Source organism: Erigeron canadensis, chromosome 5 (genome assembly GCF_010389155.1).
Source record: "Erigeron canadensis isolate Cc75 chromosome 5, C_canadensis_v1, whole genome shotgun sequence".
Classification (NCBI taxonomy): domain Eukaryota; kingdom Viridiplantae; phylum Streptophyta; class Magnoliopsida; order Asterales; family Asteraceae; genus Erigeron; species Erigeron canadensis.
Window position 1 is genome coordinate 24783376 of NC_057765.1, and position 12325 is coordinate 24795700.

The 12325-nt window shown below is 30.6% G+C and overlaps 1 pseudogene; it reads left to right on the plus strand.

Annotated features, from left to right (window-relative positions):
• Positions 1-874: 874 nt before the first annotated feature.
• LOC122601984 lies at positions 875-9535 on the plus strand (annotated as a pseudogene).
• Positions 9536-12325: the final 2790 nt, after the last annotated feature.

The following is a 12325-nucleotide window of genomic DNA, read 5'->3' on the forward strand; positions in this document are numbered from 1 at the left end:
AATTTGATTTATAAATGGATAATTTGATTGAAAGAGATGTTGTTAATGAAAATTCCTCATGGTAAGAATCTTATGTTTTATGGTGTTTGGCTAGTGATTAAGAAATAAAGCTTTATTATGAGAATTTGGAATTTTGTTGGAAAAATGTTGAGTAGCCAAACACCATGATGTTAGAATTAGAAAATGCAAGTAGTTACATGTAAGGCAATTGAGTCATGGAGCTCATAGATGATATGTGTTTATTCTTGAATAGGTATTGAAGATTGAATTGTTGAACTTGTAGCCTTATTGTGTCAAGTAGCCAAGTTTAAGGTGAGTGTATATGCATATAATCATATTCTTGTTATTGAGGTCATAGGTGGGTAAATTCCTATGACCCATAGTTGAATGTTTGTAAGAACTAGTAGGTGGGTAAATTCCTACTAGTCATGTTGTATATAAGAGCTAGTAGGTGGGTAAATTCCTACTAGCCAAAATATCCATGGCCATGTTGAAAATGAATGTATGTTGTTTGATTTGTATGAAAAGGCTAGCTTGCAAGGCTTATATGGTGCTTGATGCACAAAGTTGAAATGACATAATTATGATTGTATGTGTATGCATTCACTAAGCAATTGCTTATGTTTTAGTTGTTTAACTTTTTATAGGAAGTGGTAGTAGCCAAGGTAAATAGTTGATCAAGTGATAGATTGAAGTGGAAGTAATTAACATAGGTATTTTGGCCATCTTGAAGGTTGGCAACTTGGATAATGGAGTAGATAATCCCTTGGTACATTTTGGCTCTTGATACATGTTATTTTTGGTTAAACAAGTCTATTTTGGTATAAAACCTGTGATATGGTCAAGTTTTTAGTTACTTGGATTGTATATGGTAATGTAAATATCTAGTAGGTCAATGACTCGGGTAAACGACCCGTTTCGTTGTACATTGATTCTTTTGGTCGAACAATGATTGTAATTATCATTTATCATGTCAAATACTTGTTTGAAATCTGAAATGTAGTGTTTTGAAGCTTAGAATTGAGTTTGGAAATATTACAAGTTGAGTCAAGTGTCAAATTGGGTCACTTTGTTATTCAGCACAAATATGTGGCACATACTGTAAAGTTATGTGGCACATTTTTTATTCTATTCAGATTTGGGTCATTTGTGTGACACATACACTAAGGATGTGGCACATAAAAAACTGAAAGTCAGAATATGTAGCACATATTTGCTCCTGTCCAGAATTTGACAAAAAATGTGGCACATGCATATAAGCATGTGCCACACCTAGGCAAAAAAAAATAAAAAATATTATAACTTTTATATTTTATAAATGAAGTTTGGTTGTTACAGTTTATTATCAATCACCTATCCTATGATAATTAGACAACATTTAGGATTGTTTTTATATTTTTTGATAACAATTAGGATTCTTGATTTGAGTGACAAGTGTAACTTTAAACATTAATACACAAACTAATATATAAAAAATGAGAAATTTTTGTACTTTTTTTATTGAGAGATAGAATGAATCTTGAATGGAGTTCATATTGATTTAGATTTAGTATTCAAGTAATTCTCTGTTGTAAATCGTGTTTTGTTCTGTAATCGTTCCATGTTCTGTGATTCATATTGTGTATAGGATAATGATGTTTTATATCGTCATCTGTTATTATGTATGAGAAATCTATCTAGAGTTCAAATTATGTTTATATTAAATAGTAAACTAAATATTAATATTCATAAATTATAAAAATCTAATCTTAATATTTGTTAATAAGTCATTAGGTTTTGACATAATTTTTGTAGACAATATTTCATATGTTGAAATTTGTTTAACTAATTAAATGATTGTGAATTTTAAAAAGTTATCTCAAGTTGATGGCTAAAAATAAATATAAATTAAGTATTCAAGGCTAAAAAATGTAAATTAATGATGGAAAACAAAAAAATGTATATTAATAAGACTTTTTCTACCAATTGATATAAATACTAGTATAATAATATATTTGGATAACGAGTATTAGGATTTTTAATTTGTAGTTAATCTAAATGATGACATAAACGAGAATCAATATGATGAAAAATTGAGCGATTTGATTGGTTAGTAAATTATTAGTCAACAATCTTATAATATATATTATTATATATTATTAAGATTAAGAAAAGATTACAGTATATATATTAAGATTAAGATAAACAACTATTTATTCGACTGGATCGAATGTGTGCCTTTGACTTTTTTATTTTTCAAAACAAAATTGCATTAGGACTGAATATATGTTTAGGGGAGTAATATTTTTACAACATAATTCTGCCATCTACAATAAAGATGCAAACTTTATTGCACAGAGTACAAATGCATAAAACAAATATTGTTCTAGATTGCCAAATTCTATTGTAAGAATATCATTTCCCATTTGTTTAACTTAGCCATTAAATATATATTTAAGTTACCCTCATCAAAAATGGTCGGTAAATGGTTTGGTTCAAAGCACTCTTTTCATATAGGTGGTTACTGTTTCGAATCCCCACCTTTTTTTTATTATTATTTTTATTAACTTTTGCCACAAACATTGTTTTGCAGTTTTAGGCATGTAGCTTCTCAAAAAAAAAACCATATATACCCAATATACTAAATATATGTATCCCCTAAAAAAAACTACATAACCATATATATTCGGCGAGTAATAAATCTACAACAATATTTAACAATATACAACGATATATGCTTTATACAGTTGTACAATGTGCAATATAACATGTATTTTTGCTGTGAATAACTAAATTGTGTTGTAGATTTATCATTATACTACTATACTAGTGTAATAAACATTAATAAAGATGGCCTCAAATAAATATATTTGTTTTTGCTTTCCATTGAGGTTTTTTATTTAAATAACATTTTACAAAATTATTCATAAGAGAGTATACACGTTTACGATATTATGTTTTTAGTATTATCTCTAGATAAGAAAACACGTAAAAACGAAAAATTGTGCCTCGCTTGCGAATAAGATATTTTAGTTGAAAATAAGATATTTTATTACTTTAACGAGTTATTAATTTATAGAGTGTTAATTAACAATAGGCATCTTAATTTGGGTTTGGACAAATTATTAAATTTATTGAGGGATTAATTTATCAAGTATTAGTTTATAGAGGTTTTGACAATATGCTTATGCGAGTTTTTTTTCAAATTAGTGTAGTGGGAAAACTTATTTACCAAACTAGTATAATTTCAATAATATTTACCATTTTATTATAAAACATAATTAAACATTATATTTGTATTTATTAAATATAATAAATAAAGATATGTTAGTATACAACTTAATTAAACATTAAATTAGGTGGGTTGGTCAGGGGTATTTTTTAAATCTATTATGTGGGCCTCGAATGTGAGTTTTCCCCAATGTCTCGGGTTCGAATTTTGGGTTTCTCATTTCAAGGTATTTTCCATGAAGAGGGGGTTGGAGGTCCAACAATTTGTTGGTTAAAATTGTTTTCAGCACCTCTGAATCGAAACTAACTTTATAAAAAAAATGTTGATAAATATACAAAAAATCACTAACAAAGAAATAGTAAGATATAATGGTATTTCTGTTGAAACAATAGAATAAATGATAAATTAAATGTGGATCGTCGACTCAATGGAAGAGACATTTCTAGAGAGGATGTCATCCCATTGAGAATAACATCTCTGATTAACTAAAAAGTATTTGCTTTTAGCTTTAGCTATTATCCTATTTATCTCAGATTATTAAATTAATTGGCGTATAATAATATCAAATTAGATCGATATTATAGAGCATAAATTTTTAGTGTTTGGGACATACTTGATCGATTTGTATTCACGTGTCATCGTAAATGCCGATATTTTTGTCTTTGTAGTGTTGTTTCATCTTCAGAAAACTCATAATATCGATTTTGTGTTTGCCTAATTAATCAATGTGTATGGTTGTATTTTTTAGACCCAATCTTTATTGAAAGAAAAAATGAACGTGAATGCAATCGAACAACAGGTGTTATCAACATATCTTTATTTATTATATTTAATAGATATAAATATAATGTTTAATTATATTTTATACTAAAATGGTAAATATTATTGAAACTATACTAGTTTGGTAAATAAGGAATCACTACATTATTTTGGAAAAAAAGTCATGCTTTAGATGTATACACTTTCTACTTCACACGCTCTGATTTGACTAGGCTCTGCTCGCCCATTGGCTTCATGGCTCGGTTGGCTGGAATAATAATCAATTCAAGAAATAAAGAAATAAGTTGTTGATTATACTTAATTAATAACTAGTCATGATACGTATTGACTATGTATGTATATAGTGTGATTGGTCACTTCTTATTTGAAAATTGAATTTAAAACAAATCTAAAAAGAATTATGATTCTTTAGATATACATTAAAAAAAATTATATGTCGTAATACGTATATTTCTTAACCATTTGCATAAAGTATATGGAATAATTAAGCACTTAATGCATTCAGTGAAATTTCATTTTTTTTTTGACTTAATAAACAAAAATAACAGTCAATTACCTATTTTTTACTTAGACATTATTTATACATTCAGTTACTTAAAACATTTATTACTTAATGACTAAATAAAAGAACGACCCCTTGTTTTATAGAAAGAGTTGAAATACTCAACTGAGTCAAGAAAAATATGCCCTTAATATATTCAAATAAATAAATATTTTAATTTTTAAAAACTTAATAACTAATGTCACAAAAATAAATCATATATATAACAAAATGATATTAATTAGTTAAATGAAATCAAATACATATTTATTAATAAGTATATAACACATGGGGTGAGTTATTTTGAGAACCACTAAAAAAAAAGAACGCGAGAACTAATCTCAGCCCTCCATTCATTAAGATCAGGAAGGACATGTTTGTCATTATTAAAAAAGTTGTCCAGCACTCTCTATCTCTCTCCTCTTATTAAATCAAAAAATATCTAAATCATTAAAAAACTTTTATCTCACAAACCGTACATCGTTAGACGGAAAAAAAAGCATGGGTAGTCTTGAAATTTCGTCCTCTTTCATTAGAGATGCGATTCGATATACTTTTTACGACTTTTTAAATTTGGTTTTTTTTTCCATCACGTTCATCCTACACATGTGTAAGTACAACCTACACATGTGTAGGAAAGACCTGGAAGTAGTGAGTTGTATAACCTCCACATGCGTAGGTACAACCTGGCCATGGGTAAGTACAACCTATACATGGGTTAGTTACTTATAAAGTTCAAAAATGATAAGGACGCATTGTAAAACCCTAAATGTTAAGCCCTAAAGCTTAATTTCTAATCCGAGGGGGAAACTACTTTCTAAAATCCCTAAAAAATCTAAACCTTAAATGCTAAACCCTAAAAACCTAAAACGGATGAGGGTTCCCACTCTAGGGTTTAGGGTTTGAAGCCCGAGGGTTAGCCTGGCTAACCCTCGACCTTCAAACCCTAAACCCTAGAGCGGGTACACGGTACGTTTTAGGGTTTAGGGTTTGCTAACCCTACAACTTCAAAACCTAAACCCTAAAGCTTAATTGCTAATCCGAGGGGGATGCTACATTCTAAAAACCTTGAAAAATCTAAACCCTAAATGCTAAACCCTAAAAACCTAAAAAGGATGAGGGTTCACACTCTAGGGTTTAGGATTTGAAGCCCGAGGGTTACGGCTAACCCTCGACCTTCAAACCCTAAACCCTAGAGCGGGATGTATTAGGGGTAAGTACAACTTGCCCATGGGTAAGTACAACTTACACATGTGTAAGATGAACGTGATGGAAAAAAAAACGAAATTTAAAAAGTCGTCAAAAGTATATCGAATCGCATCTTTAATGAAAGATGATGAAATTCTAAGACTACCCATGCTTTTCTTTTCGTCTAACGATTTACGGTTTGTGAGATAAAAGTTTTTTAGTGAATTAGATAGAATTTTATTAAAGTAAGAGAGAGAAAAAAAGAGCTGACGAAAATACCCCTCTAGTGTTGAGAGAAGTTTTTTTATTTTTAATCTTGTCCATCTACTTCTTTGATCCAAGGGTGTATAGGAGTTTTTGAGTTTTTTTTTTAGGAGTTCTCAAATAACCCCTCCTCTATAACACATTATACACCATTATATATATATATATACTATATTATAATTTTAATATTTTATGCCGCTTCGAGATTATGTCCCGATTGTAAATCGTGTTTGTCCCTCCTCTAGGTCTCCACTGAAAATGCCTATAAAACTAAGCAGGGGTACTCAATTGAGTTAAAAATAAACATCCTATCAACCTTCAAGATTTTAAGATGTCACATTTGCCGGTTTGTAGCGCTAAACAAAATGTTATCCGCAACACTGTGAAACCCGATTCTAGCATATGGAAGGATGATCAGTTTCTCACTTATGATGAGGTTAAATGGTTCTAGCTACTTGATTGCTTAATTATTTGATATTATATGTCATCTTCTAACTATGATTCTCGCTTGTGTGGTACATGCAGCCACAAGATTTAGTTATGGAGAAACAACTTGTTGAAAACTTAAAAGAAAAAGTGAGAAAGGAGCTTGTGATCAATGATTCTAATGAATCAATGCATCATCTAAAGTTGTTAGAACTTATTGATGTAGTCCAACGCCTTGGAATTGCCTATCACTTTGAAGAGGAGATAGAGAAATCCTTGCAACATATATATGTTACATATGGAGAAAAATGGGCCTATAATAAGAACCTACGTTGCATATCTCTATGGTTCCGTCTCCTACGACAACAAGGCTTCAACATTTCATCTGGTTTTAATATCAAATAAACCATTAACATGTCAATTAGTCATAAATATTTAAGCATTTTTTATATACAAAATATATATCCCTAAGTTTCCAGTTATCTGACAGGAATATTCATGAGCCATAAGGATGAGAAGGGAAACTTTAGAGAATCCTTATGTACGGATTCTCACGGAATGCTTGCTTTGTATGAAGCAGCATTTATGAGAGTAAAAGATGAACAAGTATTAGATGACGCTCTCAAGTTCACTAAATTTCACCTTGAAAACATTGCCAAGGATCATTCTTGTGACACTTTTCTAAGAACGTCAATACAACAAACGCTGAAGCAGCCGCTTAGGAGAAGATTATCAAGGCTAGAGGCAGTGCGTTACATAACTGTCTACCAACAAGATGCTTCTCACAATGCATTATTCTTGAAGCTTGCAAAGTTGGATTTTAACATACTTCAGTCAATGTACAAAAAGGAGCTTAGTCAAATCACCAAGTATGTATCATTCTAAACAATCAATTCATGTTGTTGTCAAATTTGTTTATAAATTCTAACTCAAACCAATATGTCTCTCTTTTTACATTTTTGTTTGTAATTAATTAAAAAGCTAATCTTATAGATGAAATGAATCTTGAGGATCGATAACATAGATTTATGTACGTCTTAGGTGGTGGAACGATTTGGACATGCAACGTAAGCTTCCTTATGTTCGGGACAGGTTGGTTGAAGGTTACTTTTGGATAGTGGGAGTCTATCCCGAGCCTCAACATGCTCGTTCAAGGATATTCTTGATCAAATCAAGCATGTGGTTAATCGTTATAGATGATACATATGATAATTATGCTACTTATGATGAACTTGAGATCTTTACAAAAGCTGTCGAAAGGTACTTCAACAATTTATAAGTCTAATACTTTAACCATTCCCTTTATCGATCGGGTTCTTGTATAGTTATAACTCAAGTTAATTGTGTATTATTCAGATGGTCTATATCTTGCTTAGATGTGCTTCCAGAATACATGAAACTAATTTATGAAGAGCTGCTTAATATCTACTCAGAGATGGAAGAATGTATCGAAAAGGAAGGCAAATCATATCAAATGCATTTTGTTAAGGACATGGTATGCAAATTTTCTAATCTATATTTAGCCATCTTGCAACCAACTCCACTTTAATGGGTTAGCCAGGAGTATCTTCTAAAAACTATTATTTGGGCCTTGGAAGTGAGTTTTTTCCAAGGTTTTATGTTCGAGTTTTAGGTTTCTCATCTCAAGGTATAGTTCATGAGAAAGGGGTTGGAGGTCCAGCAAATCACTGATCAAAATTGCCTCCAACAAGTCTGAATAGAAACTAACTTTAGAAAAAATAAAAATAAAATTGAGCCATCTTGCCTTAACAATAATAAATACTCAAAAGTGTGTATTAATTAATTTCTTATCTTTACAACATTTACTTGACAATTAATATCCCCTAAACCCGATAAGGCTCGAGACCGACCCTAAAGTTAATCCATGAATACACATTAATTATCATGATCTATATTATATTTACTTTCTCATTTGGGCAGGCTAAAGAATACACTCGTAGTCTATTAATGGAAGCAAAATGGTTAAAAAACGGCTACACGCCAAAATTTGAAGAGTACATATCCAATTCGTTGGTAACTTGTGCATACCCTCTAATGATAGCGAAATCATATGTTGGTGGGGGTGATCTGGTCACTGAGGAAACCTTTAAATGGGTGGCCACATATCCTCCTATTGTTAAAGCTTCAAGTTTGATTCTTAGACTGATGAATGACATTGCAACACACAAGGTACACTACATGCTACTCGTTTACTAATTCAACTCTATACAAAATGTCAGGCTAATTGATTAAAAATGCATTAAATTTCCTTTTAGATGCATTCATCTTTCGATTTCATACTACTCCATGAATTAATTAAATGATCAAAAGTGACATGAAATAACTAAATTAGTTTTTGGTTCATTGAGGGTAACTAATATTATCGTTTTAAGTCCGTTATGGAGATAATAGTATGAAGTGAAATGTTCACACTGTGATCTGAATTTAACACAATGTGTTTTTATTGTGTAATTTAAAAACACATTGTGTTAAGTTTTAAATCACAGTGTTTTTGATAGCGCGTGAAAATAAAAAAATTGTTCAAACACACTGTGATATGAACTTAACACAATGTGTTTTCTAAAAACACTTTAAAAAGACATTGTATTAAATTTATATCACAGTGTATTTTGACCAGTTTTCTAGTTTTCACGAAAATTTTAGTTTTCAAATGATCACAACCCAGAGTATGAAATCGAAAATTGAATATATACAATAGTTCACTTGTAAGATGGATGCATACGATACATACGAAATAAGTAAAAGTTCGATGTATGTTTAATCATTCAGCCCATACTTTGTCACATATAAAGCCTATATGAAAATTTTAGGAAGAACAAGAACGAGGCCATGTTGCTTCAAGCATCGAATGCTACCGAACAGAATTTGGTGTATCAGAGGTGGAAGCATGTCAATTTTTGTCAAACCAAGTTGAAGAAACATGGAAAATTATAAATGAAGAGTCACTCAGGCCTACACATGTCCCATTTCATCTACTTATGCCTGTGATCAACCTTGCTCGTGTGTGTGATGTTCTTTACAAAAACAACGATAGCTACAAACATGTTGGGGAAGAAGTGATTAATCATATCAAATCACTCTTTGTTCACCCTATGATTATTTAAGGTTTAAGTCTTGATTTAAATAGTTGGCGTTTTACAAATTAATTAATACTGTTATAATAAGTGGTTTATAAAATTCTAAGTTATAGTTATAATATATCTGATTGTGGAATACAAATTGCACCAAAATAGAGTCTATATTTTATATATAAAAAAAACCTATAAATTCAGTTCACATCCGTATAGGAATTCTCAAAGTAAGATTAAATATACCCAATCTCAACATGGTTTCTAGTGTAAGTAGAAATGTTACTTTTATTGTCATAATTTTTTTTTTTTAAAATTCATTGATATCGTCCCGGCCCCATGTCACCCCAACTTAACCTCCCACTAAGTATATTAGAACATTTATAGTTTTAATGCATATTTAGAATTTTTATTTGTTTTATAGAGACAAAATTTTTTTTTATTTTTTAGAAAATCAGATTGAAAAATTTGAAAACATTTTCACAATTAAATATGTCCTAAGTTGTTTTATTTTTAATAGGTAAAAAAATTAGAAATTATGTTTTATTTAAATTATGTTTTATTGTTTAACTAAATGTGTAGTACATTATTAGTACAGTTGTATGTAAAAAAAGTTATTTTCTTTTCAAGTTTAAGTAAATCTCGCGTTATTGAAATTCCTTTAATGAATTAAAATTCTTGTAGGGCCCATTTTACATAATCGAGTTAGCGTTTCTTATTTACATTTTTTAAGATAGCTCTAATAAATATGACAAAAAAATTTTTAATTTGCCCACTTGTAAAAGAATATATATCTGCCATCTCTAGTCGCTGCTAAATCTACATTTGAATTTAAAAGTCAAATAAGTGACTCTTTAGCAACGACATTAAGTCGTTACCCAGGAAAACTGTAAATTTTTATGTAGCGAAAATGTGGTGATATGGATCATAGATGCTTTGGAGAGGTGTATATGCCAGAAAATATAAGCACGGCCGTGAAAATTAAGTAGAGCATTGTTAACTGTTACACTGTGTTTTAATAAGTTAAAGTTAATTAATTATTTACAAGAAGTGGTTATGATTACTTCAAGTTAGATTAGCATTGATTATCCTTAAAAAGGCCGACGTTAATTTTAGAGTTAATTGTAAAATTGATCGGTGTGGTTTACAAATATTAACATTGGGGGGTTTTTTTGAGTATCGTTGGAATGTTTGTATTTTTTTTAGTTTACTTGCGTTGGTGGTCCCTTCTGTGTTGTAGGAAATGACGATATTGCCCATATAAGTGATGGTCACGTGAGACTTGACGACACCCATTAATGGTTATGTTAAAAAGAAATCAATATTGTAAAAAGTTTTCAAAATAAGGATCCTTATTAAACTATAACCGAAAAGAGACCCCATCACTAAAATGTGTAAAGAGCTGATATTTACACTGATTTTTTTTCCACAAACTGAAAAATGCATTAAATAGAATATCATACCCCTGAATTAAATAGATTATCCATGCACAAGTGCTTTTACCCAATGTTTGACACTTAAACACCACGCCTCATGCCCTCACCTATCACAGGCACACACCACCGTCTAAATGATCCTCTCCGGCCATCCCACCTTCACTGGCAAAAAAATACTTCCACCATCGCTCAATTTAGTTGTTTGTTATTGTCTTCTTCACTCATAAAAAGGGTTTTCAAATACTCACAGTGATTTTCGTCACCTTCCTTTTACAACTATGAATTATTATTTTGTGTGTTTTTGCTATGTATCAACAACAACAATAGATCTACGCAATCATGGTTTTGATTTCGCTATGTATGGGTTGTAATTGTAATATTATGTCGTTTTTTATTTTGATTAACTAAGGTATAAAAAAGTATTATTTAGAAAGATCGAACTACTAATTAAATAATTTAATTGCAGAGGTTCAATTGTGTTTTCAGTGAAAGGAATGAAGGATTTTCTTTTAAGGGATGAAAAAATAAAAGGAAGTGTGTGTGTTGGAATGAGTTTTAAGGGCATAGTTGTCCATTCAATTTCGTATTCTGTGTATTAATAAAAAACTTCCGTGAATTTAGCATATATGTTTAGTAAATTACTCGTAATTTATAACCCTGGCTTTAGAGAAACCTACGGCTTTTTAAGATTTTCAATACCCATGTTTTCTGAAACGACACTTTGTTTCACTCCTTTCATTTATACGTTAAGCGACACTTTGTCCCAGCCGTAGTTTTCTTTCATGTTCTTGCAGGATAAAGATCCTCTAAAGTTGTGGCAACTTTATAGGTGAAGTTGGACAATCCTTAACTATTGGATTGAAATCAATGGTTAAGATTCAAAAATTAAGTTTGAATCTTGACCTTTGATTTTAATTCAATGGTTGAGATCCTTCCAATTTTATCAATAAAGTTGATATAACTTTAGAGGATCTTTATCCGTTCTTGCAGCAGGTAATCAGGGGGATTTTGGGCAAAACGGTGTGGAAATTATTGAAACTGGGTAGCACATAAGCTTTTATTATTAGTTTTAGTTGTTTTTGTTGGAATTTTAGAGATTTTGTAGTGTCTATTCTAGTGTTTTTGATAAACCATTTCGTCATTGGATTTTCAATGCTTTCATTTTATCGTTGTTCATCTTGCAATAAGATAGTATGGCTTTTGAATTTGAAAAAAAAAGTAGATAGTTTAATTGGTCCCCTAACTCGACTTGGGGTGTTACAAGACAAGTGTCCCACAAGGTTTTCGTACTACCCACTTAATCAAATTGGTTGCATTAGTCTGGTGCTTATAAACTTCGCGGAGGAGCGTCTTCTATGCTTGGGACGTAGGACGGTTATGGACACCGAGT